The sequence below is a fragment of the Polyodon spathula genome, chromosome 36, assembly GCF_017654505.1.
Source record: "Polyodon spathula isolate WHYD16114869_AA chromosome 36, ASM1765450v1, whole genome shotgun sequence".
NCBI lineage: Eukaryota > Metazoa > Chordata > Actinopteri > Acipenseriformes > Polyodontidae > Polyodon > Polyodon spathula.
Window position 1 is genome coordinate 3,458,600 of NC_054569.1, and position 25,432 is coordinate 3,484,031.

The 25,432-nt window shown below is 40.0% G+C and overlaps 1 long non-coding RNA gene across 4 annotated transcripts in view; it reads right to left on the bottom strand.

Moving 5' to 3' along the window:
- Positions 1 to 5,218: 5,218 nt before the first annotated feature.
- The window catches only part of LOC121304027, a 64,230-nt gene continuing 44,016 nt past the window's right edge, over positions 5,219 to 25,432 (bottom strand). For all 4 annotated transcript variants that reach the window (XR_005947903.1, XR_005947902.1, XR_005947904.1 and 1 more), the window contains one exon: positions 5,219 to 5,654. This is a non-coding gene — a long non-coding RNA (uncharacterized LOC121304027). The remainder of the gene's footprint in view (positions 5,655 to 25,432) is intronic.

A 25,432-nucleotide genomic window follows, 5' to 3' on the forward strand; every position in this document is an offset into this window, starting at 1 on the left:
ATTGCAGTTTGTCCAATAGAAACTGCCTGTGGTATGGGGTGATGTCATGAATGGGGTTTGCTTGTCATGTGTTGTGGACAGCAGGAGTAAAGAGAGCTCTGATTGGCTGAAAGATCTTCAGTCGTATATAATATATATATTTTTTTGCAATGCTTAAAAAATCGGAAATGTTAGTTTTGTTATACTTTCACAGCAACGAGGAACGCTTTAGGTAATTATTCTAATCATACGCTAGTCTAAAATGTTTTCGGTGAAAGCTGTGATTGTAAAAATAATAATAATAATAAAATAACGATATTAATATTATTTTAATATTATTTTGTGTGTTTTTTTCTAACAGAATTTGTATGAAATACATACACTATATATTCTTCAAGACACACATTCTGCTACTAAAATAATAATAATAATAATAATAATAATAATAATAATAATAATAATAATAATAATAATAATAATAATAATAATAATAGGCTATATACATTTTAAATTTGGTGCCAGCCATAGCAAAAACACAGTTTCAAGCAAACCAGTTAGAAAAAACAATAACACCAAGGAATTGCTATAAGATTAGCTTACTAAATACTTTATCAAACACACAACAAGCATCAATGGAGCAGTCACTGTCTCTCTGGAGAACAACTGCCCTGATCTTCCTCCGTCCACCTTTCTCCTGATAATAGCAGACAAAGCACTGGATCAAGGAGTCGTAATGCAGGCTAAACGGGGTCAGAAAAAAGCAAAGTTCCTAATTATCACTTTAACAGAGCTGACACTAGGGTAGCGAAGGTGACAGCCAGAATCCTAGAGAGCACGTGTCTGCTTTACTATGGGTAGCATTGCAGGTGGGGGAACAAGAAGGAAAAATAATCCTCTTTACTGGCAAGCATGCTAATAATAACAATAGTGTGATACCAGAAGAGAAAGTTTCCGATATTATTATTATTATTATTATTATTATTATTATTATTATGGTAACTATTTGTTTTACTGGTCACTTATTTTGTTTATTAAATTTATTTTATTAAAATAAAACTTTATTATTATTATTATTATTATTATTATTATTATTATTATTATTATTATTATTATTATTATTATTGATACTTATCGGTTGGTTAATATCTGTTATCATTTTCTGTCTAGACGCAGGGGGATCTTCGCTTCATGATTCTGTGGAGTCGATCAGAGCGAGTTTCAATTTTTTAAGGCACTAAAAGTTTATAAATATATTAATTAACCACTAAACAATCAAGCACATTTGTTTTCATGCGGTTGTTAATTGTTAATAAACAAAAAAATGCGTCCTGTAAAAAGAAAGCGACTTTATAATTATTGTTATGATTAACATCATTCTGAGTATTATAATTTGGTGCCATTACATGATAACGGATCGTGAAACAGTGTGTGCATAATGTAATCCTTTCTCCGTTATACAACATACTGAGGATTATACAACAAACTCTGCGCTCGTATGAAAAGCCTGGCTTCACTCCTGCAAAGGGGGTCAGATGATTGGTACTGATCCAAGAGGGTGGGGGGGGTTCCTGTACAAAACCAATGTGCCTCTTCCCATGCAAACAGGGGGAACGACTGCAAAAGCACTGCCTTCGCAATAAATCAAGGGGTTCACACATTTGAGATTTCATTGGTAATCCCCCCCCCCCTTTTTTTACATTTAAATCTTTTAATCTCAAAAGCCTTTGCTGTTAATATGTTTTTTTCCATTCAGCGTTAAACTGCAAAAGAAGGATTAAAATAACGTGGCTGCATGTTGATCAATACGCGGTGTGTGCGCACATGCGTGCCTGTACAGCGCTCTGCACACAAACAGCATATTCCAAGAAGTATATTACTCATTGCTGGGTGCTACCAAACTTGCACTGTGAGAACGCAACCAATAAATAGATCATGCTCTTTTATGTCCAGTCACCTGTACTGTTATTTAAAACCATCTCTCTCTTGAAAAAAGTCATAAAAAGAGATGGTGTCTTTGTGTCTCTTTTTGCACAGTGAATTAAATACCTTTGCCCTTTGAGTTAATCCACATCAGTTTCATTTTCATAGCAGGTGATGACTTTCTCTTCAACAAAATCCAAAAATGCTGTTTTGCCCTATTATAGGTTAAAGCTTGGTTAGCTCAGGTACATCTCTGGTATTTGGAACAAAAAAAAAAACATTCTGTGTAGCATTAATTAACTGAGCAAAATAGAAACAACAACAACAACACAACAACAGCGGAGTAATGTGACTCAAAATCTTGCCATGTTGAAAATAGCACTCTCACAATGAAAAGCCACAGTTTGTCAAAATGGGTACTGCAATTTACAGTGTTAAAAGCTGTCTTGGCACGCTCCAACTTCTAAACCCGAAGGCGCTGTGTAAACACAGCAGTTTAAAAACTCTTTTGGAAGCAGTATCCCCCTTATTCTTTGTCCTTGTTTGTTCTTTTCAAAAGTATTTCTGGAAGGTGTGTGTGTGTGTGTGTGTGTGTGTGTGTGTGTGTGTGTGTGTGTGTGTGTGTGTGTGTGTGTGTGTGTGTGTGTTACTGATCTGACGCTATCGATTCATTCGTTAAGGAATTGATTTTATACGTTCCCCAGATGAAACTATCAATTTTTATGAGAAACTGAGAACATTTAATCCGTGGATGTATCATCTCATGGATATTACATGTTCTTGGTAGCTACCTACAAATATCTCAGCTGAAACCTTATTTTCAATACATATGCGTCAGCAATTCAGTGAGAGTGTCTGAGTGCCCCTGCACTCGGCTTGTTAACACCAGCGCTTTGCTACGGGGTTAAATCCGGTTGGCAAACCTGATATTTAAAAATGCAAAGCTAATCAACCGTCAACCAGAACCGCAAGAGTTTTTTCCCTTCGTCCAATCGGCATGAACCTTTAAAGAATAACAGAAATGTAGATGTTTACGAGTGTGGTAGATCTGTTATGTGCATAGAAAAGTGTATGCATGGGTTATATGTTTGGATGCATACATTTGTGTTCTTCCTGCATGTTCTCTAGTGAAAGCACTACACATGCAGGCTTATCACATTCCCTTATAGAGTTAAAAATACTCCAATACGCATTACGGAGATTAGGGAGTAAATAGAAAATATGAAACGGTGAAATTAGTGATCAGAACTTAAATGTATATATATATATATATATATATATATATATATATATATATATATATATATATATATATATATATATATATATATATATAGTAGCTGGATATTTAATTGTAGCAAATGCATTGCAACACATTGTAAATAATTAATTTTAACCCACATGCACAGCGACAAGCTTACCTCACCCAACCACAAACACAAAAAGCTGTGAGCCCATTGTAACCCGCAATCACTCAGTTACGGTTCTTTAACATTGAGCTGGGCTTCTAAGACTCCTGTTGAAGAAAGTACTGTGAACCAGACACTATTGAAGCCTTTTAAGGCGGTCTCTTGCAGTGTGCTACACCTGCACAGTCTGCTGCACCCTTTGTTCTGCTGACTGAATTCACATCTCCACTGGTCTACCTTAACAGTGGTAAACAGCAATCACAAGCTTTTCTTTCTTTCGGAACAATCTCCATTCAGGGGTTTCAGGATGAAATACGATGAAAAAGCAAGACAACCAGCAGATTAAGCAGTGCAATATCTCACACTGGGACACTTATTATTTTTACTTTGTGGGCATTAAAAAAAAAGCAAGAGATGAAATCTCACCTAGCCCAGTCCTCCACAGACGCAGCTGTGAAACAGCAAGCATTATTAACACAGTATTTTACACAGTTATCCGCTTGGATTAACAACTCAGCCATTTCCACAGCAATGACACAACCTGCAATTGAATTACATGTGTTGGAAAGCTCTATAGCCGTATGATGCTTTAAAACAAAGCCATCTGCTTCTTTAAATTCACAGTTTATATATCGATCTGACTTTTCTACTTCAAAATATGAAAGAAGTCAAGATGGAAAAAAAGCTGGAAAAAAAAAAAAGCCTAAAATATAATACCCTGGGTGATTTATTTTTTTAAATGGTTATTTTTTTTATTCTTTCGTTGAAAGTGAAGTCAGTTTAGCAGCCTTGATATTCAGCCAGACAGACGTTATAAAAGTAAACGGACATCTTTTCAATAAAGGCTTGTTCAAGTCCTCTTAGTTTACCATTTGGACAGACGTATCGCTCGTCCTTTACACACAGTGATAGTTCTTCTACTGTGCAAGGCTAAAATCAGGAATAAAACCATTCAAAGTACTGAGATCAAATCAGATAATAATAATAATAATAATAATAATAATAATAATAATAATAATAATAATAATAATAATAATAATAATAATGCTTGATTTATTAATATTATTTTTGGTAGTTGGTCGCATTAGTGGTCACAGTATTAATAATAATAATAATAATAATACATAATAATAATAATAATAATAATATAATAATAATAATAATATAAAAACCTAGAATGATTACAACTGTTGATTAAATATACTGGGCAACCACAGTGTATATATATATTTTTTGCTTCAAAACTTTTGGATTACAACCTGCAAACCACAAAAAATAAAATTGTATAGCTGACAAATAACACACAGCAAACTAATGCACAAAATAATGTAGCTGTGCATCCAAATCCTCCACTCCCACCCCACCTCAAAAAGAGTGTTTCTCTGCACATGCTGGATAAGGGTTGTTGAGGTCAAGCACAAGTGTACCGAGCTGTTCCGGTCACGCTCCAAAAGTACTTTGTGCTGCTCTCTGGATCGAGAAACACAGAAACACCCCCTCTCTCTCCCCTTTCCCTCTCTCCAGATTTATAACAAGCTTCGTTTGTTTTCATTTCACAAAATGCCTGCAGAAATATTTCTCAGCTGATGCTACCCACTGAACAGTCACATGACTGTGCTTTTGATTTCGCCGGCATTCCTCCATCCTCCCACCTCCCCTGCCTTCTCTCCCGGCTAAAGGCTCTCTCCGGTTCTTCTTCCGTTATTAAAATGATAGCAATAAAAAAAGAAAAGACGTCTGAGCACCGCTCGCAGCTCCCGAGAGCCTAACCCGTGGACATGAATGCGAAACGTCACAAGTTAGGGTCTCAGGGACTAAGAGGGGTGCATGGAGTTCCAGTAAGAAAATAACAAAATCAAATAAACTGACAAGAAGTGCAAGAAAAAACCCAGACACAACACTGCCCCCCCCCCTCCCCACCACCACCCAGACTAAACAATGCAGCATTTACTACGAGCATGGTCATTACACTGTAGGGTTTGGATTCAGAAGCTCAGGTGCGCCACTGCTAAGCATTCTCTATTCAAACATTCTCCCTTGCTTGTCGGCTGCAGCTCAACATTGCAGTGTTTCTGTCAAGCTGAGATAGATAAAAAATAAATAATAATAATAATAAAAAGGATCGGGACATTGTAACAACAGTGGAGGCAGAACCCTTAAAAAGGCTGCGCCACAAATCATGCAAAACCAAACATTTCAGGTTTAAACAGCTAAATGACAAGCACCGGCAACACATGTTGGAGGGTAGAAAAATGGAAGAACAAGTCAGTCAGGAACTCACCCTTTTTGGAAGTGAAGAGAGGCTGCTTTCTGGAGCAGTCGGCAGGCAGCTAGCAGCAGTGTCGACTGAGGAGGGAAGGGAAAAAAAAAAATCTCAGATTTCAACTTGAACCGACACACTGAAGGCAGGGGGTTCGCATGCAACTGCAACCAAAGAGGCTTTAAAGAAAAAAACGTTTTTTCAAATAGAAAAGGCGACGAAAAAGATCTCCACGTGCAGTAAAAAAGAAAACTGGAAAAGGGCGATCGGAAATAAGAGGATGAAGAAACATCGACGACAGACACTCCTGAATTTAAGAAAAAAAAAACTACTTTCACAAATAGCAATAATGATAAGAATAGATTTAAAAAAATCCTTTCTCCAGTATCCTCGTCAGGGCCTCAGTGCATCAGCTGCTAGTCTGAAGCCAAGGCCAAATTAACGAGATCAAGCTTCAGACTGTCATTCAGTATTCACAGGGGGCCGTGACAGACATGCGCCCCCTCCCCTCTCTTCCTTCTCTACTTTTAATACATATTCTGCTTTATCCTCATTTTCCTCTTGTAGGAAACATAAAGAGCTGGCAAATGCAACCACACAACTGCACAGAGATCTGCGGCTCTCCAAAGGTGCAAGCTTTTTGCCCCCCCTGCCCCCTCCCAAAAAAAGAATGCGCCAACGCCTGTTGCAGCAGACTTTGTAATGGATTTTTTCCTCCCCTCTCTTCTTCTCCTCTCTGAATTCTAGCTCAATGCTTTCTTTACCTCTCTGTCTAGCTTTCTAGATAAAGACCTGAGCGCGGAAGAAACAGCACAGCCCAAAACACCTACTCCCAACTGACACAGCCGGATTGTCACTAAAGCTCCAGACCTCGCTACTCCCCCTCCCTCCAACTGAAAAAAAGAAAGAACTATCCATTCATTTCCCTACACAGCTGAAAACATTTAGACCCTGAGGCCCTGATTTTTGCAGGAACAGTCAGACTATCAAACCGCGCTTTTTCATTCCCCTGCACTCGTTCACCGCTTCATTCCGAACCCCCCTTTGCCTGTTTACACAGATCATTTTCACCTTTTTTTTTTTTTTTACAGTCCACCTCAAGCCAACAAGTCTCCCTCGTTTCTGTGTTCTGCCTGCCTGTGCTCCTCTCCCTCTCTCTCTTGCACGCGCTCTGTCTCCCTCTGTCTCCCTCTCTCACACTCCCTCTCTCTTTCTTGCTCCTCAAAGCTGCATGACCCTGGCATCATTAAGACAATCTTATACAAAATCCTCAGGCTCCACAGACATAGCGGCACGATGTGCCAGGCTTATAGAAGCAAAATTTAATCTTTTACTGGCTCCCCTAGGCGTGGGGAAGAAAAAAAGTAGGGAGGATACTGACGGACAACACACATCAGGCACAAATCAACGACAGGATACAATTCTCTAGACCACACTGCCCCCTTTCTTCCTCTCTCTCTCTCTCTCTCTCTCTCTCTCTCTCTCTCTCTCTCTCTCTCTCTCTCTCTCTCTCTCTCTCCTTCTCTCTCTCTCTCTCTCTCTCTCTCTCTCTCTCTCTCTCTCTCTCTCTCTCTCTCTCTCTCTCTCTCTCTCTCTCTCTCTCTCCCCCTCTCTCTCTCCTCCCCCCTCTCTCTCTCTCATTCTCTCTCTCTCTCTCTCTCTCTCTCTCTCTCTCTCTCTCTCTCTCTCTCGTCTCAGAGAGAGAGAGAGTCTCCCCCAGTCCTCTCTCTCTCGAGTCGGGAAGAGAGCTCTTCCTCTCTCTCCCCCCCTTCTCTCCTAGAGAAGCGCTCTCTCTCCTCTTCCTCCTTTTTTTGGTTGGTGATTCTCGGGTCTCCACTCCCCTGACGTAAATAGCCTAAGTCCTACCACCTCTATCTTCGTTCCCCCCCTCTCCCTTCTCAGGGGTGCCTGAGAATTATCTCTCCCCTCTCTCCCTCCCTCCCCTCCCTCTCTCTCCCCCCCCCCCCCACCTCTCTTGTCCCCTCTCTCTCTCTCTCTCTCTCTCTCTCTCTCTCTCTCTCTCTCTCTCTCTCTCTCTCTCCAGTGTCTGGTTTCAGCATCCTCCAATCCTCTTTGTTGACCGTTGATCAGATTTTCTCCCATGTCTGCTTCAGCCCCAGTACACTCGAGAATCAATACTGCTGTAATCACCTTTAGCCTTTTGCTGAGAATCCCCCCCACCACCACTAAGAGCACACGGTGGCAACCTCATTTATCATTCATTCCTTCCAGACAGATACTGCAACGGCATTGCTAATATTAGACTCATTCTGTTGTTACCTTCATCCACAGCAGCCAGCATCCCCCATGTGCATACATTTAAAAGCAGGCATAGATTACATTTTGAGCAAAAGCAAACATACATATATATATATATATATATATATATATATATATATATATATATATATATATATATATATATATATATATATATATATCTCATGCACACACAACTAGAGTCTCTATATGCATATACTGGCTCAACAATAATGCCAGACAATATTAGAAAAAGAACATCCTCCCAGCCGGTTTACTTAACCATTATCTAGCAGGTGACCGACGACTTCAAATAAAAAGCCTTCCTGCACTAAAAATAAAATAAATACAACAAAGCACGTTCGCTCTCCATTCGGTGCGCCCCACGGACGAGCGCGATAACATAAAATAAAAAAAAGATCCGCTATCTATAGAGAAACCAAACTGCAATACCCTCTTCTTTCTTTCTAGACTGCCTGCAATCTCATCTTGTTCCACCGATCCTTTGCCGCTTCACACTATATTTATAACGTGCGCTAATTTTCCTGTGTTAAAAATGAACTCATTGTCAGTCTGCTGTCTGCTCCCTGACTAAACCCCCTCTCCCTCCCTTCACTCCCCTCCTCCACAAAACACATACACTCTAACCACCAAACAGGCCAGAGATGCTTTCCACATTCCTGAAGCCTTCCCTCTTTCCAATCCCTGTCAGCTATATATGCTGCTACCATCAGCAGAGAGCTGCAATATTAGGCTGCCACAGTCCAACAGTCACAGGCAAGACAAATAAAGCTGATTTCAGAGAGGCAGAGGAAGCACAGAGCCACTGAGATTTAACCAGTTGCTGACTGGCTTAAAACACCCGCACACTGACCACGCCACCAATTCAAATAATACGGCAGGAACGCCTCAGGGTGGAATACCTCAACAAAAGAAAGCATGTTCTGCTGTTGTCAAGAGCGGCCCGGCACACAGCAGCTTCTGAACCACTTTGCTGCAAAGCTGCTGTTCTGGAAATCAAATCCCAAGTACTTTTGTTATGTGATACATTTAACAACTGACAATGACATGCAAAATTCAATCCTCTTTTTTTAAAAAAACAACGGCGGTATTCACTGAGCCAGGGGTGCCCAATCCCAAACTCTCCTGGTCTTTGTTTCGACTGTACCCTAAATTACTCAACTGAACCAATTTTAACCTCCACCCAGACCTTAATCGGTTAATTATGTAAGGATCTCTCCAGGACTTTTTGTGCACTTCCACTCTAAGCGATATCCTGCTGTCGACAGGAGACTCGGTTGAAGAAATTATTAAAGCAGAAAAGGTGAGGTTAATTGCTGCTGGATCCGCTTTTCATTTAAACAGTTTCTTAACGTGACAACAAATTAGCAGACTGACCACGCCACCACTAAACCCGGCTAAAACAGAAGGCGCAAAGGTCTCTCGTCTGTTGGTGTCTGCATGTTTCACGAGCTGACAAGCGTCTCACAGGTGTGACTGTTCTGGCTTCATACCGTCCCAGAGATATCTCCCCTTCACTGATGAAAAACCCCCCCCCCCCCCCCCCCCCATCCCATCCACACCCAACGCCAGTGCGACTGAGGTCCAGACACTTTCCGCATTGTGATCACGAGCCTCGCTACATCTCCTCCTGAGATCTCGCTCTGCTGTGTATGATGGGAGTGGGGGGGGGGGAGCAGGGGGTGAGCAGCACAGAATTCCACTGCACTGTAAAGAAAAAAAAAGACCTGCATTTCTTAACCTAGTCTCTCGCCACAATGGCTCCACATAGTGTGCTAGTATGTGTAAAAAGCAGCTTGGCATCAGAAGACTGGTTAACTCTGCATGATGCCAGCTCAGGTATTCAGCAGGAGGATGATGAACGTTTCTTCTGTGCCTGAATCATGCACTGCAGCGAGCTTAAACAATACAGCAGAAGACACACCCCAAGCTCCACCCCCCCTTCTCTCCTCTACCCTGCTGCAAACAAAGGAAGAAAAAGGAAATCGTCGCTCTTTTTTTTTTTTCCAGCTGAGGCAGTTGCAGAGGCAGGACTGCAGACAGCTGCACGTTCAGTCTGTCTAGTAATTTCCCGGACGTGCCAAGAGGGGGCAGTGTTTTATTCATCTGGGGTCTCCTGATAAGGCTGCAGGTGGAGGGGGTTAACAAATTGAGGTAGAAACACAGACAGGCTGTCGGTCTGCTTTGCAGGATGAAGTATTTTTATGGTCAGGCAGCATGCTGATTTTAAGGTGCATTGCAGTTGAATTGGGTTCGACACGTCTTACAGTCGCAGAAATGTTTACCACAGTAAAAACCCATTGTGTAATAAAGCCTTGTGAAAGCATGGCAAGGATGGTAACAACAGTCATACTGAGACAGACATTGCCATTTCCAGTCCACAGATCCACTTGTATTTTTCCTAAGGAAGAACAGACTCCCTATGCATCCGAATATCTATGGAATGCCACCTGCACGGAGTGGTTGGGTTACCTTGGCTTGAATCCAGCACGAGCCTTCGCTGTGCCAGGTTTCAGAGCCCCATCAATGAAGTATACTATTGAACTGATCAGGAGCCAGGACTCTGATGTTAAATAGCGTTCCTCCCTTATAGCTGCACGAACAACTCCTGTTAGTAAGCCTACAGTGTGACTCATTTGTGATTAGTGCAATGGGTTCAGAACATATATATCACGGGCCTGATTGCTCAAACTGGCAGCTGGTCAATTCAGTGACAGACCAACACAAGGGAAGTTCTGAAACTAGGACTGGCTGTAGGGATTGTGCGAGCCAAGCCCGAGGCAATGTGTCTTTTCATTGAAGCCTCGCAATCCTCTGCAACCGCTGTCTTCCCTATCAGTCACTCATCACTTTTAGTAGCACAGACCAATCAGCATTTTGCCAGTCTAAGCTGCAGTCTGGGATAGTCAGGCTACAACAATAACCCCCCCTGTGACTAATCCTGGCTTCTACCGTACCCATTTTACAACAAATGAGCAGCTAACGGCTCTAGTCTTTATGTACCTTATACTGTAGACTTCAATAAAGCTCTCAATATCATGTATAACCTTCAAGTACATTGGGCACACCAGGGTGTAATCATTAACCTGTCCCCCTGCAACACTGTCCCTAGCAGATGTAAGGAATACCACATTTATCGTTTACTGCTGTGTTCCAAGTGGCTCAGTGCTGGAGGACATGTTCATCAGGTGCAACAAATCAAAACAGACTGCTGAAAGCTAACTGCTCCATCCCGTGCTTCGACACTGCCATGGCGTAAAGCAGAGTACAGCAATCTCTGTATTCCAGATCCCTATGCTCAGTGCTAGCGCTGTGCTCTCTAACATATGAGTCTGTGGGTCTTGGCCTGTGGAGAACGCTCATTTAGCTCCATGACTCTGTCTCTTTGGAACTCTCTCCCAGCTTTGGTGCACAACGCTCCAGTCGCTCCCTTCAAATCAACTCTCAAGCCCCACCTGTTCTCTCTTGCTCTCCATGCTCTTTAAGCCTGATATCTGCTATTAGCTGCTCTGGTGTTGAACTATTTCGTGTTCTATGCATTTTTCACTGTATTGGGTTAGGCATTGTTTTTTATTGTATATCATGTATTATGCATTTCTCTGTATTTAAAGTATTATGGATTTTCTTGTTGTTACTGCATCTTGTAAAGTGCTTTGTGATGGTGGTCCACTATGAAAGGCGCTATATAAAATAAAGATTGATTGATTGATCTCAAATCCACAATCAACCGCCTGCACCGTCAGACAGCGCTGGCAGCCAGTGGACTGGGAATTGAGTAGAGAGACAGCATTGCTTTCGCACCAGAACTTTTGGGGAGGGGACACAGTGTGAGGAAACGTATGCTAAGTTGGTGGTACCTGGTTACGTGGAAAGCCGAAGTGTCAAAGGTGAAGATGGCCTGGGAGGTTATGAAACTGTGTTGGTGGCAAAACAGCATGCTTCATAGAAGAAAAAAAAAAAAACAGGAATTATCAATGCTTGCCAGGTTTTTCTTTGTTTGATGTTGAAATCTATAAATTGGACCTTGTCTGCAACACACAAAGCCCTCTGCATCTTCAAAAGGCAACTGTAACGATTGCCTCTTACTTATTTAAACAATCAATCATAAATCTGGAGAAGAGCGTTTTCCCAACATTTTATCATTTGGGTGACTCAAGAATTTAGTAACCACATGTATTTGTTGACAAGTTGCTTAATCCTAAAGAGGGCTTGGCGTTTAAAAATGAATTCTAACCTCAGGAATTTCTACAAAACACCCCTCAACTGAATCATCAAACACTTGAGGTAAGACTAGAGGAAACCAAGACACAGAGTTTATCAGACAGCAGTAGCAGTCTCCAAAATGAAGTGTTAGTTACGTCAATAGACGCTAATATAACATCTATGAAGTGTGCTGAAGTTGTTTCTTTCTAGTTATGGAATATCATAAGCATACTCAATATTAAACGACCTGTACACACAGTGAACTGTTCAAATGTCTTGGACTGATTTACTGTTAAAAACTAACTGGACCTTGGAGCGATGGCCTGGAATGAGTTTTGTCTATTTTTGGGTTCAGTTTTCTCATACGCTGGTGTGTTTTGATACATAGCAACCATCGTACTTCTTTATGTATCCTGCATGTGTTCTAGCAGTGAGGCAAGGAGAGGAGCCGTCGACAGCAGCGTGCACACAGCAGTTTCAACAGAACGCTCTATTTGTTCCTCTTATCTAACAGCAATTCACTTGATAATAGTTGGAGGGATCTCTGAAAAAAAAAGCAGACTTAACTGAAAAGTCACAGGCTACACTTTATATCAGTTTTGACTCCCACATAAGAGATCTTGCACACTAAATTAGTAACATGCAGTAGTCCCATTTATTCATTATAGTTCAACGTGAAACAATGCTTTACAGTGCTTCTCTGTGCTTTACTGTACTTCCCTGTGCTTTACAGTGCTTCTCTGTGCTTTACCATGCTTCTCTGTTTTACCATGCTTCTGTGCTTTACCATGCTTCTCTGTGCTTTATTGTGCTTCTGTGCTTTACTGTGCTTCTCTGTGCTTTACTGTGCTTCCCTGTGCTTTATCGTGCTTCTCTGTGCTTTACCGTGCTTCTCTGTGCTTTACCATGCTTCTCTGTGCTTTATCGTGCTTCCTCTGTTTTATTTTATTTATTTATTTATTTATTTATTTTTACCAAGGTGCACCACATCAAAGGGCTTAACTAGCTTGTACAAGTGGTTTCTATTAGGAATCTTTGGAGGCAAGAGCCAGAATAACAAATGCCTGGAATTATCCAAACCCAGAAATCAGGAAGAGCCAAAGGCAAGCGAAGTAAGCCAATAAAGCCATGCCATGAATCTGATGCACGTTTCCTACCTTCAGCCCTCCTGGGCTGGCTAACCAGGTCAGCGTTTTACCAGGTGGCAGTCTACCACTCTGGAGGTATCTCAGACAAAATAACATTCTGCTAACCAGTGTTTCAAAATCTGACTTCTCATTATAGACGCTCTAACAATCACCCACAGCACCTAGGGTTTAATAAAAATGGACAGTCCTAGTCACGCTGCGTATAATAAGGGCACGATCACACAATTACATTGAAATGCAGATAATGATGTTTTTCACACAAGCAAAACGGCTGTCTTCTATTTTTTTTTTTTTTTGCAAACTGGACACCTTTGCAGATAATAGCCTGCAATGAAGACAGAGGAGACTGCACTTCATCTTATATTAAACAGATCAGATGTCGGATCATGCTTTTTTAATTGTTCAGTGATATTACACAGTGGGTAAGAAAGGCTCAATCAAATCTCACCATAGCATTTACTTCAGTCTTTAAATCCTGTTATTTTACACAAATATATCTAGTCAAGGTCTTACAGATAAAGCAGTTTCTTATAATATTATCAACAAAAAAAAAAAAAAACTGGAAGGAGCGCTTTGGAAATTGAACCAACAGTGGCAAACTATTCCTTGTTAAAGTATATGGGTCTAGGAGGGCAGGTAAGTTCTCAAATATATATATGAAATATGAGACCCTATACAGGGATGTATTAATACACTTTGAATCAGAAATCTAAAAAGGGACTGTTGCTATGTTAACTCCTGAGCAGTGCCGGGGTAGATCTGACCCACAATCTTCAGCCTCTACATTGCGTGCCAGATTTAAAACGAGAAGCTGAGTATTCATACGCTGGGCGCATACTGGGCTGAAGAAACGAGATGCATTCTTTCGGACTAATTCTGCTCGTCTGCAAGCTCTTAGCCTCACTGTAATAATCCATCGTTGCTCATGTTTTTAGTCTTTTATCTCATATTACTCCTCCCATTTGCAGTCAAACACCTATGGTCTGGAACCTGTCGAAAACTGGTCTTCATGTGTAGTACATGTGATTAACTTAGAAAGACTTCCAAAGGGTGGACGTGTGGAGACTGAAATATAATTAGGGGTTGTTTTATTTAATTCCCTTCTTCTGTGTTTATTATAAGAAATGCACAGGCTTTTGTAGATCCGTGGTTATCCGAGTTTCTGTAATCATATTGAAGGTTCTTTCTGGTATTGCCCCAAAGTTCTATTCTGGAGTTCCGATGTTTTAATGCTTCTTGAGTCCTGCACAATAATAAAAAAATAAACCCCAGCACAGATGGGAATCACAGTGCCCGGCTCTACACCCTTCATTGCAACAAAATACAGCGAACCTGCAGCACAAACTGGCGAACACAAAATAGAGAGCGGTCTGGAATGCTTTCTCAGGGCTGGTTATCAATAAACAATATAATCAAACAGTCTGTGTGCCCACAGTTGGATCTCCTGCTCAGGCTTTTCTGATATAGCCAGTGCTGGGTTCAGAAGCATAACATCAAATTATTCCAACAATTCGACTCTCAGAAATGTTACCAGAGCTGAAGCTTTCCCCCCTTACTCTGTGCCTCAACTACCTTGGACTTGAGGGCTCACAGTTTCTCTAGGGGATGGTTTAGTTTATTGGGAAGAGTCTTTTCAGACTACAGACTTAAGTCTTGAACCACTTTTTCTGTTTTATTTAAACTTTGTATCATTTTGTTTTTCAGTCATCTTTTGGCTTCAATAGAATCTAACCGACTAGTTCAGCTGAGATACCTGAGTGTGACTAGAGTAAGACTAGTCTTCAGTACTCTCAATCCAACACCTGTCACAAGCACACATAAGAGGACAAATAAAAGCCACTGATCTTGAGAGTTAATCATCATCATTTCCTCTTCCATTCATTGTTAGTTATAAGACGTAGTATACCTTTACTCAGGTGTGTGTTTTGGACGCGTTCCCTAACATTTCTTATCATGTGTTGCAGTCTGTGGCTGCAGCTGACAGTGACTGTGAGGCACATGGTGAGTTACAGAACAGTCTTTCTGAATCTTGGATTGAAGACGAACAGCTCTGGAAAATCACAGCGACGTCTAGACAACCCGAGAAGCACTGATGCAGCGCAATGCATTATTCATGCCGCACAGTTTCTTGTTTTATTTGTCAATTTGCTGTTGAAATACATCCTGCCGGGTGACATCATGTCTGCACAGGACGTGCAAACTGACAAAACAAACACTTCACAAAAAACGCACAAGACACTCTACTAGGGCTGCGTGGGGGCAACTGGGGCAAAAAGACGTTCCACAGTGAACTCGAGATCTGGAGTTACAATGCACCGTTCCTTGAACGAGAATCAAAAGTGTATTTTTTAATTTATTTCTTTTCATATCAGGTTTTAATCGGATTACTGTCAGCATTACAGAAATTCCAATTGGAAAATGTTGTTCTTGTTTTAAAGAGCAGTTAGCTGAGAATTATTTTACCCCCCCCCCCCCCCCCCTTACGTTTTTATGATACCTGCAGTCGTTCTGTAGCTCTGTTGCTCCGGTTTGGAGTTTTTTTTTGTTTTTTTTCTCACAACCCAGAACTTAGTCCTTAACAACATCACCAGAGCATCTCATTTCTCTTGTGCTCTTGCACTGAGGTCTAACAGGAGAGCCTCTTGCAGTCCCCTCTGTGTACCTCCTTTTGAAAGGGATGCAGTTTAGACTGCTTATCAGATTTACAGGTCAATGTAATGATAGCGTTAGCATAACGTTTTCTTCATACAGTCTAATTAACTGTCCAGTCCGCACTGTTTGAGCCGATACAGGAATAACTGACCCAACATGATTGTTCCAGGTTTTTAGAGCAACAGAGGGTTGAGGCAACTTCAGTAAGTCGTCTGGCTTTTTCAACTTCAGCAGCGGCACCTGTAGCTACTCGGAACAATTGCAAACATCATAAATAAAGGAATGGGAACTGTTGCTGTTTGTAGCAACTTGCTTTTTAATATGTTCATAACCTCCTAGTGCTGTAAGCAGCAAGTGTGTTAGGACTGAAGAGTGACGCACGGGGTGTCTGGGAACCACACTTCTCAACAAGGTGGAGTGCAGTGCTGTGGAAGTCTCCTGCACACTGTCACCAGGGATTATATTCTCTGTTTAAAAGTCAACGCGCCTGTGGGACGCTGCAGCTTTAAGTACTTTATACACTGCTGGCTCGTTTACTGCTCTTTTTCTGTGGCTGAAAATAACCGTTCATGTCATCACTGGTAAGTTTGGCAAATAATGACTGTTTCTTGTCCAGAAATGTGCAAACAAAACACATGATGAAATTAGACCGCATTTTGCTTTATTTCAAAAGACCGACCTTTATATAAAGCCTGCACGCAGGGCTCCTGTGTTATTAAAGTTTGCATGGTAATTTACCCTTTCCCCATGTTTATATTATACACTCACCATAGTTTATCATGGTTTGATATGCTTGTTTTTTTAACCTGCTTTACGATGCTTTGCTATGTTTTACCATGCTTTCACAATGCTTTATTACGCTTCGCAATTTTTCACTGTTATACGCCTATATAAGGGTTAACACTTAAAGCTGTTGCTTGGTATTTATTGAGGCCACAGCAGATAATTGAAATACTTACTAATCGCGTTGTTTCAGCTTCAGTGTACATTTGCAGAAATTGACTCACAGACACTTTTAAATGTTTTCCATGAGTACTTAACCCTATGTAGGTCCTCTCATAAAATATTACCACCTTAATGTGCATGCCATCCCTGCAACGTAACCAGTGTACCCCTATACAAGTTAGTAAAAGCATAGCAAAGTGTAATAAAACATAAAGAAAGCATGGTGAAACATTGTAAAGAACAGCAAAGTATGGCAAAGCATATTAGTAAAGATGGCAAACCAGGGTAACTGCTAAATGCAGAGTAGAACCACAGGAGAAGCGTAGTAAAACTGCGCATTCAGTGGTAGACTTTTATAAGGGTACACACATAATTGCACATTAGAAATATTTTTAAATGTGTATCAAATCCACTGTTTACTGGCTTATACCCAAACTCAAATGATCACTAGGAGGCTAGCAGGACTATGATCAAAGTGTGGAGAATATAGGGTTTTATATAACTGCTGTTAAAAAGTTTGTTTAGATAGTTTTTAGAACTTTGCCGTCACATCAATTTTCACCAAAAAACAAGTATAAATTACTCCCTGGAGAAAACAGCTCTGACAAATCATTCCTGGGGCGTATCTCACTGAAATACACAACGTTTACTGCACCCAGCCAGAAAGACTGAGGCAAAACTCAGAATACTGATGAAGGAAAGCGACGATCCCTCAATCTCACCTTGCAATTCATGTGTCTGAAGTTACTGATGAAAAAAAAAAAGTGCAGCAAAACGTTTTGGCAAATACCCTCGTTAGTGTGAAGACACTGTCAACTTGACTTTCCTCTGCCTCGTTTCACAGAGCCTGGTTAGCACACATCTTGGACTACATTACCAAGGACAGCTATGGATATCTAACACACATATTTCAGACAGTGCCTTCGTCAGGATACAAGGTAATCTGGGTCTGTGAAACCAGCCGGAATAGTTTTAGAATGTGAAAACCAATGGGTTTAGTTTCAGAGACCTGCTGGGGTCTCTGAAACACAGAACAGTACTTTATGAATTCTCGCTCCCAGTTAGAAAATGTTTGAGAACTGCTGCTATAACAAACCCCTTTGAGAAATTTTAATTTGGTTAATCTGAGTCGAATAGTTGATGTACAAAAAGTTGAAAAAAAAAGAGCTTGTGTATTTGATAAAGTGTAGCTGCTCCAGCTGTGAGCACAGTGTTTCATAACTCTTTGCTTTTTGGGAAACTACACTTTAAGCTCAGACTTTGTATTAATTTTCTGAAGCGTCACTTATATTGCAATGGTTTGCAGCCTCATCTGAAACCTTCACAATGACTTCACCGTCACATAACCTGCGATGGGCCGGCGTACTGTTTCTGAAGGTCGGCCGTCACTTTTCTATTTGACAAGTCGACTGTTTGGTGTCACCCCTAGCTGATGGTAAACTGAACATGCAACACACTGTGTAAAGCTCCTTGTTGCAGGAATATTCACCCGGACCAGAGTTTCATTAACTAGCCTGGAACACAAGGTTCATCCTACCCAGCGCCATTTCCGGGAGTCGAAAGGACATCAGGATTGATTGATTTACACATTCCACAAATACACTCCACGGTTGCTTTCAATGTAAATCAAGGATTTAAGGTGGTAGTGTGGGATTGTGGTTAAACGCAATGCTTCTACCTTAGTGAACTGACATGTGCTACTTTTATTGAAACAAGGAAACGCTATTACTGTATTAAATGAGTGAAGCTGCTGCTGTATTTTTTTAGGTGTTTCAGTTTTCAATGTTTGAGAGAGGTGCACATGTAAAATGTAATTTATTGAATGGCCGCGGTAATTGTGAGGCAGGCAGTGGAGACTTTGTTATCTAATGCTACTAAACAGTTTTACTGTAAATCGTAAACGGGTTAATGTTTATGTACTGTTTTAGGAGCACTGAGGATCTTTCCCAGCTCAGTATTCGATGTCATCAAAAATTATGGGGGAAAAAAAAATACTGTTAAAATATCATTTGAAGCTATTTAAAAGTGCGTTTTATTACAGTGCGTTGCACAATCCTTTAAATATAAACACTGAAAACTGGGAACGGGATTTATATAACAAAACACTGAAGCTAAATGTGAACACAGCAGCAACTGGGGGTCCCATTCTTTCTGATAACCCAGCACATTCTTCATTTCTGTCTTCAATTACTCCCTGGTGGAGTGGAATTCTCCACACCCTGCAAGTAAGCTACACAGCGCTCATGAACAAGACTCTGTTAGTTACACCAGACTGCAGCACTACAAATAAAATCACCAATTAACATGAGTTTTAACGGTAGTGCCTGATATAGACAAACTGCTACCTTATACTTCTAGATGTTTATTTTTCAGGGGCTACCTAAATACCCTAATAAATCACTCACCTTTCAGAGCACCTATGTGACAGGGGTTCTTCACAGGAGCCTGCTAACTATAGTGCATTGTGCACAGCCATCACGGGCATGGTTCAGCTTTTACTGTGGCTGAAAAATGAGTTAGCAACTCTGATTAAAAAAAACAAAACAAAACAAAAAAAAAAGGTCACTAAAGTCTGGAAACCACCTCCTTCCAAACCCTGAAAGGTCAATGTAACATTACTAATGAAGTCCATGGTCCCTCCTGACCTCTGCCTGTGGGAAGACTTGCTACAGCAACTCTGACCTCCAGTTAACAATGACAAACTAGCGGCCCGTCTCTTATCTCTCGTTAACTTTCACGCAGCCAAGGAGACCCGCACACTCTCAGTTGCTTCTCGTTTGTGGCAAGAAGGGCCTGCACTAATATATAAGATTTCCTCTGGAGATGTCAATATTGTGTCTGAAGCTGACACTACAGCAGAAACACTTGCTTTAATGCTACTGGAAGCGCAGTGATTTGACGTGAGTTTTTTTTTTAAATTCAAAGTTTCGATACAGAATGTTTCGTGGCTATTTCTCGATAACTCCCTATTCAAGCTGCCAACCCACAATAGTCACGTGTTGATGACGTGATCGTGTATATAGATTTCTGCAGTGCATAAAGCAGTATACATCTCAGCAGTGCTGGTTTCCAAACAGATTAATCAGACCAGTTAAACAAAAATGTGTGCTACGTATCACAGCCTTTTCTATTACTTTTTTGCCTTGTATAACCACGTGTAATATTCAAGCTGTATTAGATAGTAATGCCCTCTTCCTTTCCATGGCTTTGAACTCCCTTTGAGCTTGACTGGGGCTTATCAAGCTTCCTCAGTCCATTTAAAGCATAGCTTTTCAGTTATGACACGCGCTGCAAGGTTACATCGTCACATGACTTGAAAGAAACGAGGAAGGCTGTCTCCAGACAAGCTGAAAGCCAGGTAGATTTGGAGAAGAACATGAATAGCTCAATACTGGAGGAACACAACCCAACACCACAGAGAACAGCGCTAGTGAAATCCTTCTTGCACGTAACATTTGTTCATTCTGTTACAGAACGTGATTCCAGTCACATGGCGTGCCCAGTTCATTCTCCTCCTGTAACAATCTGAGTAAAATAAATGGCGCTTTGAGGGAACAGAAACCGTTGGCAGCGACCCTACAGGAGGAGGCGTGATCCGGATACACATTGATGCTTGTAAGAGAAATGATCTCCTGGGGAATGAGAAATGTATTCCTCATGCGGTCTGTGACCTTGTGTGTGAACACAAATATGAAAACAAGCAGGATTATGTTTAAAAACACTGACAGGGACAGCCCAGAACCCAGCTAAAGTAACGTGCGTCTTGTAAACGCTGCAGGGTGTTCTGTAACGCTTTCAAGACTGTAAGATTATGTGACTGAATTAACCTCATTTGTACTTCCTGCCATTTTGTGTATAGTTAGAGCTAACTGCATAATTGAGCTTGTCATGTACTTTTCCTGTGCAGTATTGAAAGAAACACACATCATTATCTACTTTCATTTTAGTTACTTTATCTCGTTTGGACCCACGTTTCCAGTTAAATTCAGTGGTGGCTACCAGAACTTGGTAACAGAATTAGAGTAAGGGTATGCAGTATTTTGCTGAAAACCCGAACGATTTGCTTTGTGGTTTCAGCATGATAATTAAGTTGTACATCCGTCTTAAGTTTGAGGTTAACATCTTCTATAATTACAAGCAGATGGCAGGGCTGCTGTTAAACGATCATTTTGTTAACCATACCATAGCCTACAAAGAGAGAAGCTGCTGTCATTCATCCTCTCCACTAATTAAAGGCAAAGGCATTTGTGGTGTCTGTTTGATAAAACACCCTCGAACATTTAAAATGTCACACGGTAACACTGAAGTTGCTTAATGGAATGCTTTATATCGTCTACATTTTCGTATTAAGTAATTTCTTATTATGTCTGTATGATTTGACAAAAAATGCTTTTTCTGAGGTAGGGGAAGCATATTGAGGTTGCACATGCTCTATTACTTCAACTGTGGGCGCTTCATGGAGCGATGCTAATATGATTCCCCACTGTGCATCCCTGCAACCAGCCCAGTCTTTTCAGAAACGTTTCTTTGTTGGAATAGTTAAGCAAACAATGATCTAAGCATAAATAACTATACAGAATCATACAGACTCTAATAAGACATTAAATAAGCAAATAAATACAAAAGACACACGCATGTTGTTTCAATCCCAACACAGACAGCATGTTCATTCACCCCAGTGTAAAGACAGTCAAGGAATATCAGTGTGACAATCCATACGAATCTGATCCAACGTGCCTGTTACATGGATGACAACCTTTGGGAACCCCGAAGTGTTCCTGCCTTGAAAACCACCCTCTTTGAATGTCGGTACACCCCAGGACAAGACTGGCACTCTCACTCACACCTGGCTGGCATTGCAGATCATTAACGCATCACTGAAACCGTTGCAAAGCGGGTCTTACCCATTCCGTGTTCCGGGCAACGCAGCGCTCCTTGGTGCGGGACGGTCAGTCGGGACGGGAGGTACTCTGCGTGTCACAAGGAAAGCTAGGAGGTTGTACAGTTATCTCCCGTGGTGTAATTCTAAACTATACAACCTACTACCTCAGCCTGGATACACGCAACCCGACACCTTGGGAAAGAGAAAGCCGCTTTCTTATGCACATGCAAGCAACCTGCCGCAGGTGTCAAAAACAGACTAGGTACATAACAGCAGCAACATTGCAACTGAGTGATCCTGTAAGAAGAAGGAAAGTAGAGAAGTCACATTGTTTTAATATGTAATCAGCGACCAGAATACAGGTGCATTAACAACGCCAAGCTGCAGCGCACTCCCACTGCTAGTTACTGCAGCCACATGCCTATGGTAATTAGTAGCAACTGCAGTGTAACTGCACACAGTTAATATCCTGTACTGGAAATGTATCAACGTAATCTTATAAGTTTTTATTACAAAATGAATGAGCAAAAATGTTTGTGAATATAAATCTTTTGACACAATAATCACGGCATTACTGCGCAGATGCAGTAGACCGTGGACTGCTGTTATAACCTGTTTATAAGAGGTCATCAGAAAAGGACATATATAATGTACCCCATAGATCAGGGTTTCCCAATCCTGGTCCTGGGGACCCTCTGTATCTTCTGATTTTCACTCCAACTGAGTTATCAATGATTTCATTTAACCCTTGATTGAACGATTAGCTTAACTAGAACGTTTTAATTGTGTTCAGCTTTTAAACAGCTGGAGATTTCAAGTAAACAATTGAATTTTAAGAATGAAATCAGCAACTTCAATTAAGGGTTTAATTAAGTAATTGAGAACTCAGCTGGAATGAAAACCAGAAGACACGGTCCCCAGGACCAGGATTAGGAAATCCTGTCACAGATACCCCTTTAATACATGACAGAGCTCACCCCCACTCCCCAGGACAGAAAACAAAACACACAATAACAATTCACAAACATTTAGGGAATAAATGCAAGAGGAACCAGTGGAATTACCAACAGTGTGTCTATTACATGTAATAAACACTGTTATAAACACCAATAGACAGTTAATAACAGACTGTAGCAACAATGTGTTATAAAACATGTAACAGGCTTTATTATTACTTTATAACACAAGCTTTCCAAGATTAACACAATTATTTCAGAAAGGAAAACACTCCCAATAAAGAAACAGAAAAAAAAAAAATCAGGAAACTCGGACATTAAGCAGTTCTTTTAAACAATATTTTTAGAAGGGTGTTTATACTAATAAAGAGATTCTAGCCCTATATGTTATCAATCAATATAGTTCTTAAGAAGCTTTGTGAATGTGCCTCTCTCTATAATCCAGAGGTACTCAAAATAACAGCAGAGAACAAGGTAAAGTAAATACCAAGAGGTTCATCCTTTAGTTGAGCTGTTTATTATTTCCAGCAGTTCTATCATTGAGTATCTCTCACAATAGCTTTGTACATGTTTGGAAGAACTCGATGAGATAACCTGCCAGCTTAACTTTTGAAAAAACAGAGCTGATATAAGCAGCTCTGTGTAAACAGAAGCAGAGATACCACAAGGACAGAGCTTTTAGTTTGAGTGGCTTTGAACAAGACGAGAGAGAGAGAGAGAGAGAGAGAGAGAGAGAGAGAGAGAGAGAGAGAGAGAGAGAGAGAGAGAGAGAGAGAGAGAGAGGGGGAGAGGGGGAGAGAAAGAGAGAGAGAGGGGGGGGACTGCAGCCCTGCTCTCCATCTCTCCATCTCTCCTTCCCCGCGGATTCCCACTGTAGCGTCTGGCCATGTCTTAACCCATGGCTGTGTGATTCACCACCATTTGGAGAAACTGTTATTTCAAAGTAAGACGCAAATGGACAACGCAATACACTGTATGACTGCTATATACTGTATATATATATATATAATTGTACATGGTTATTTTCTAAAAAAGATTTTATGAAATTAGCCAAACCGTTTTACCTATAAACATTTTGTTTGTTTTCAGAACAATATTATTTGTATTTATTGTTTTGTTACATCAGGAACACATCTTAGAAATGGCCATACTCAACTCGGCAATCTTATTTTAATTTAACAACTTCAACTGCTACAAAGATTTAGATTTAAAAAAAATAATACTAAAAAAAAAAAAAAGTAATATCTAAGTTTGAGAATTAAGGCTTGAATTCAGGGAAAGTGCAGAGAAGAATATACTGCAGACACAGCTGTTTAAACAGGAACAGGATATTTGATGTCTGTTTTATGAGATTTTTGTAAAGCATTAGATACTAGATATACAATTTCTCTAATGCAGAATGTTTGAATATACAGAAAGCTTATATCTTGAAATAAAGCTCAAGCTATGAAAGAAAACTTCTGCGTTTAAATTTATTTGTCTTTGAAAAGCAAGCAGGGGACGTTTCTTTGTACTAAAAGTCTGTTTATCGCTTTCTTGGCAAAGCTAAATTAAAAAAAAAAAAAAAAAAAAAGCAGTTTAAAGTGAAAACGTTGTCGTTAGAAAAATCACAAACCTTTTTTTAAACTGCCTGTTTAAAAAACATATGAACAAGTAAGCCATTTTAGGAGAAAGACACACACATATATATATATATATATATATATATATATATATATATATATATATATATATATATATATATATATATATATAATTAAATAGTACATACCACACAGTTAAGAACCATATCGAGAATGGAATTTTATTGGCTGTATATTTCAGCTGCATTTTTGGTATCTTGACAACTTTCTCTGCCCAATTTTTAAGGTCTCCTTGTACCACGATCGTAAGCAGAGAGCATAATAAATCCACAATGGTTGAGAATAACATACATGTCCTAAGCAGTATTAATATCAAAGATACTATACTGTATACTGTATATTAAAAAGATAGGAGACTGTATATTAAAAATATATTTACCCCACTCTATAGTTGCACGATGTCTGTGTCTCATTTGGCATTTAAGCTTTTTTACTGTAGTTCCTGGATGGTTTTAATTAGCTTCAATGTAACGTGTCCTAAAATGACCCCCTTTAAATGTGATATACTGCCGGTCTGCTTAACATTAGCAGCAGTTCATTACTTGAGGAGATTTACATTCTCCGAAACAGAGACGGGACACACGGCTCACAGGAAAGCAATGTTCAGCTCACTGTTAAAACAGACAAACTACCAAACAAGAGCTGTGGACACGACAGCCGGATACTGTTTCAACCGGCAAGGAAAATCTGCAAGCCCTGCAGAAATCAGATGCAGGTTTTGTTGTTGATTACTCCTCGCGTGTGTGTTTAATAAGTACAAATAAGTGCAATTATCTTTGAAAGAACAAAGCCAAAGAAACATTATGCAATATCTTCAAATCTGACTAGTTATACATACATATATATATATATATATATATATATATATATATATATATATATATATATATATATATATATATATATATATATATATATATATATATATATATATATATATATATATATATATATATATATATATATATATATATATATATATATATATATATATATACACACACACACACACACACTGTATGTATATTCATCTATAATATTTTGCAAATTTAATTTATGATTTCAGTAGTGGGCTCCAGTGCCTTCGGCATTTGTGGATAAAACTGGTCCTCCATACAGTGAATACAGTATCCCTTTTTCCTTTAACCAGAGACA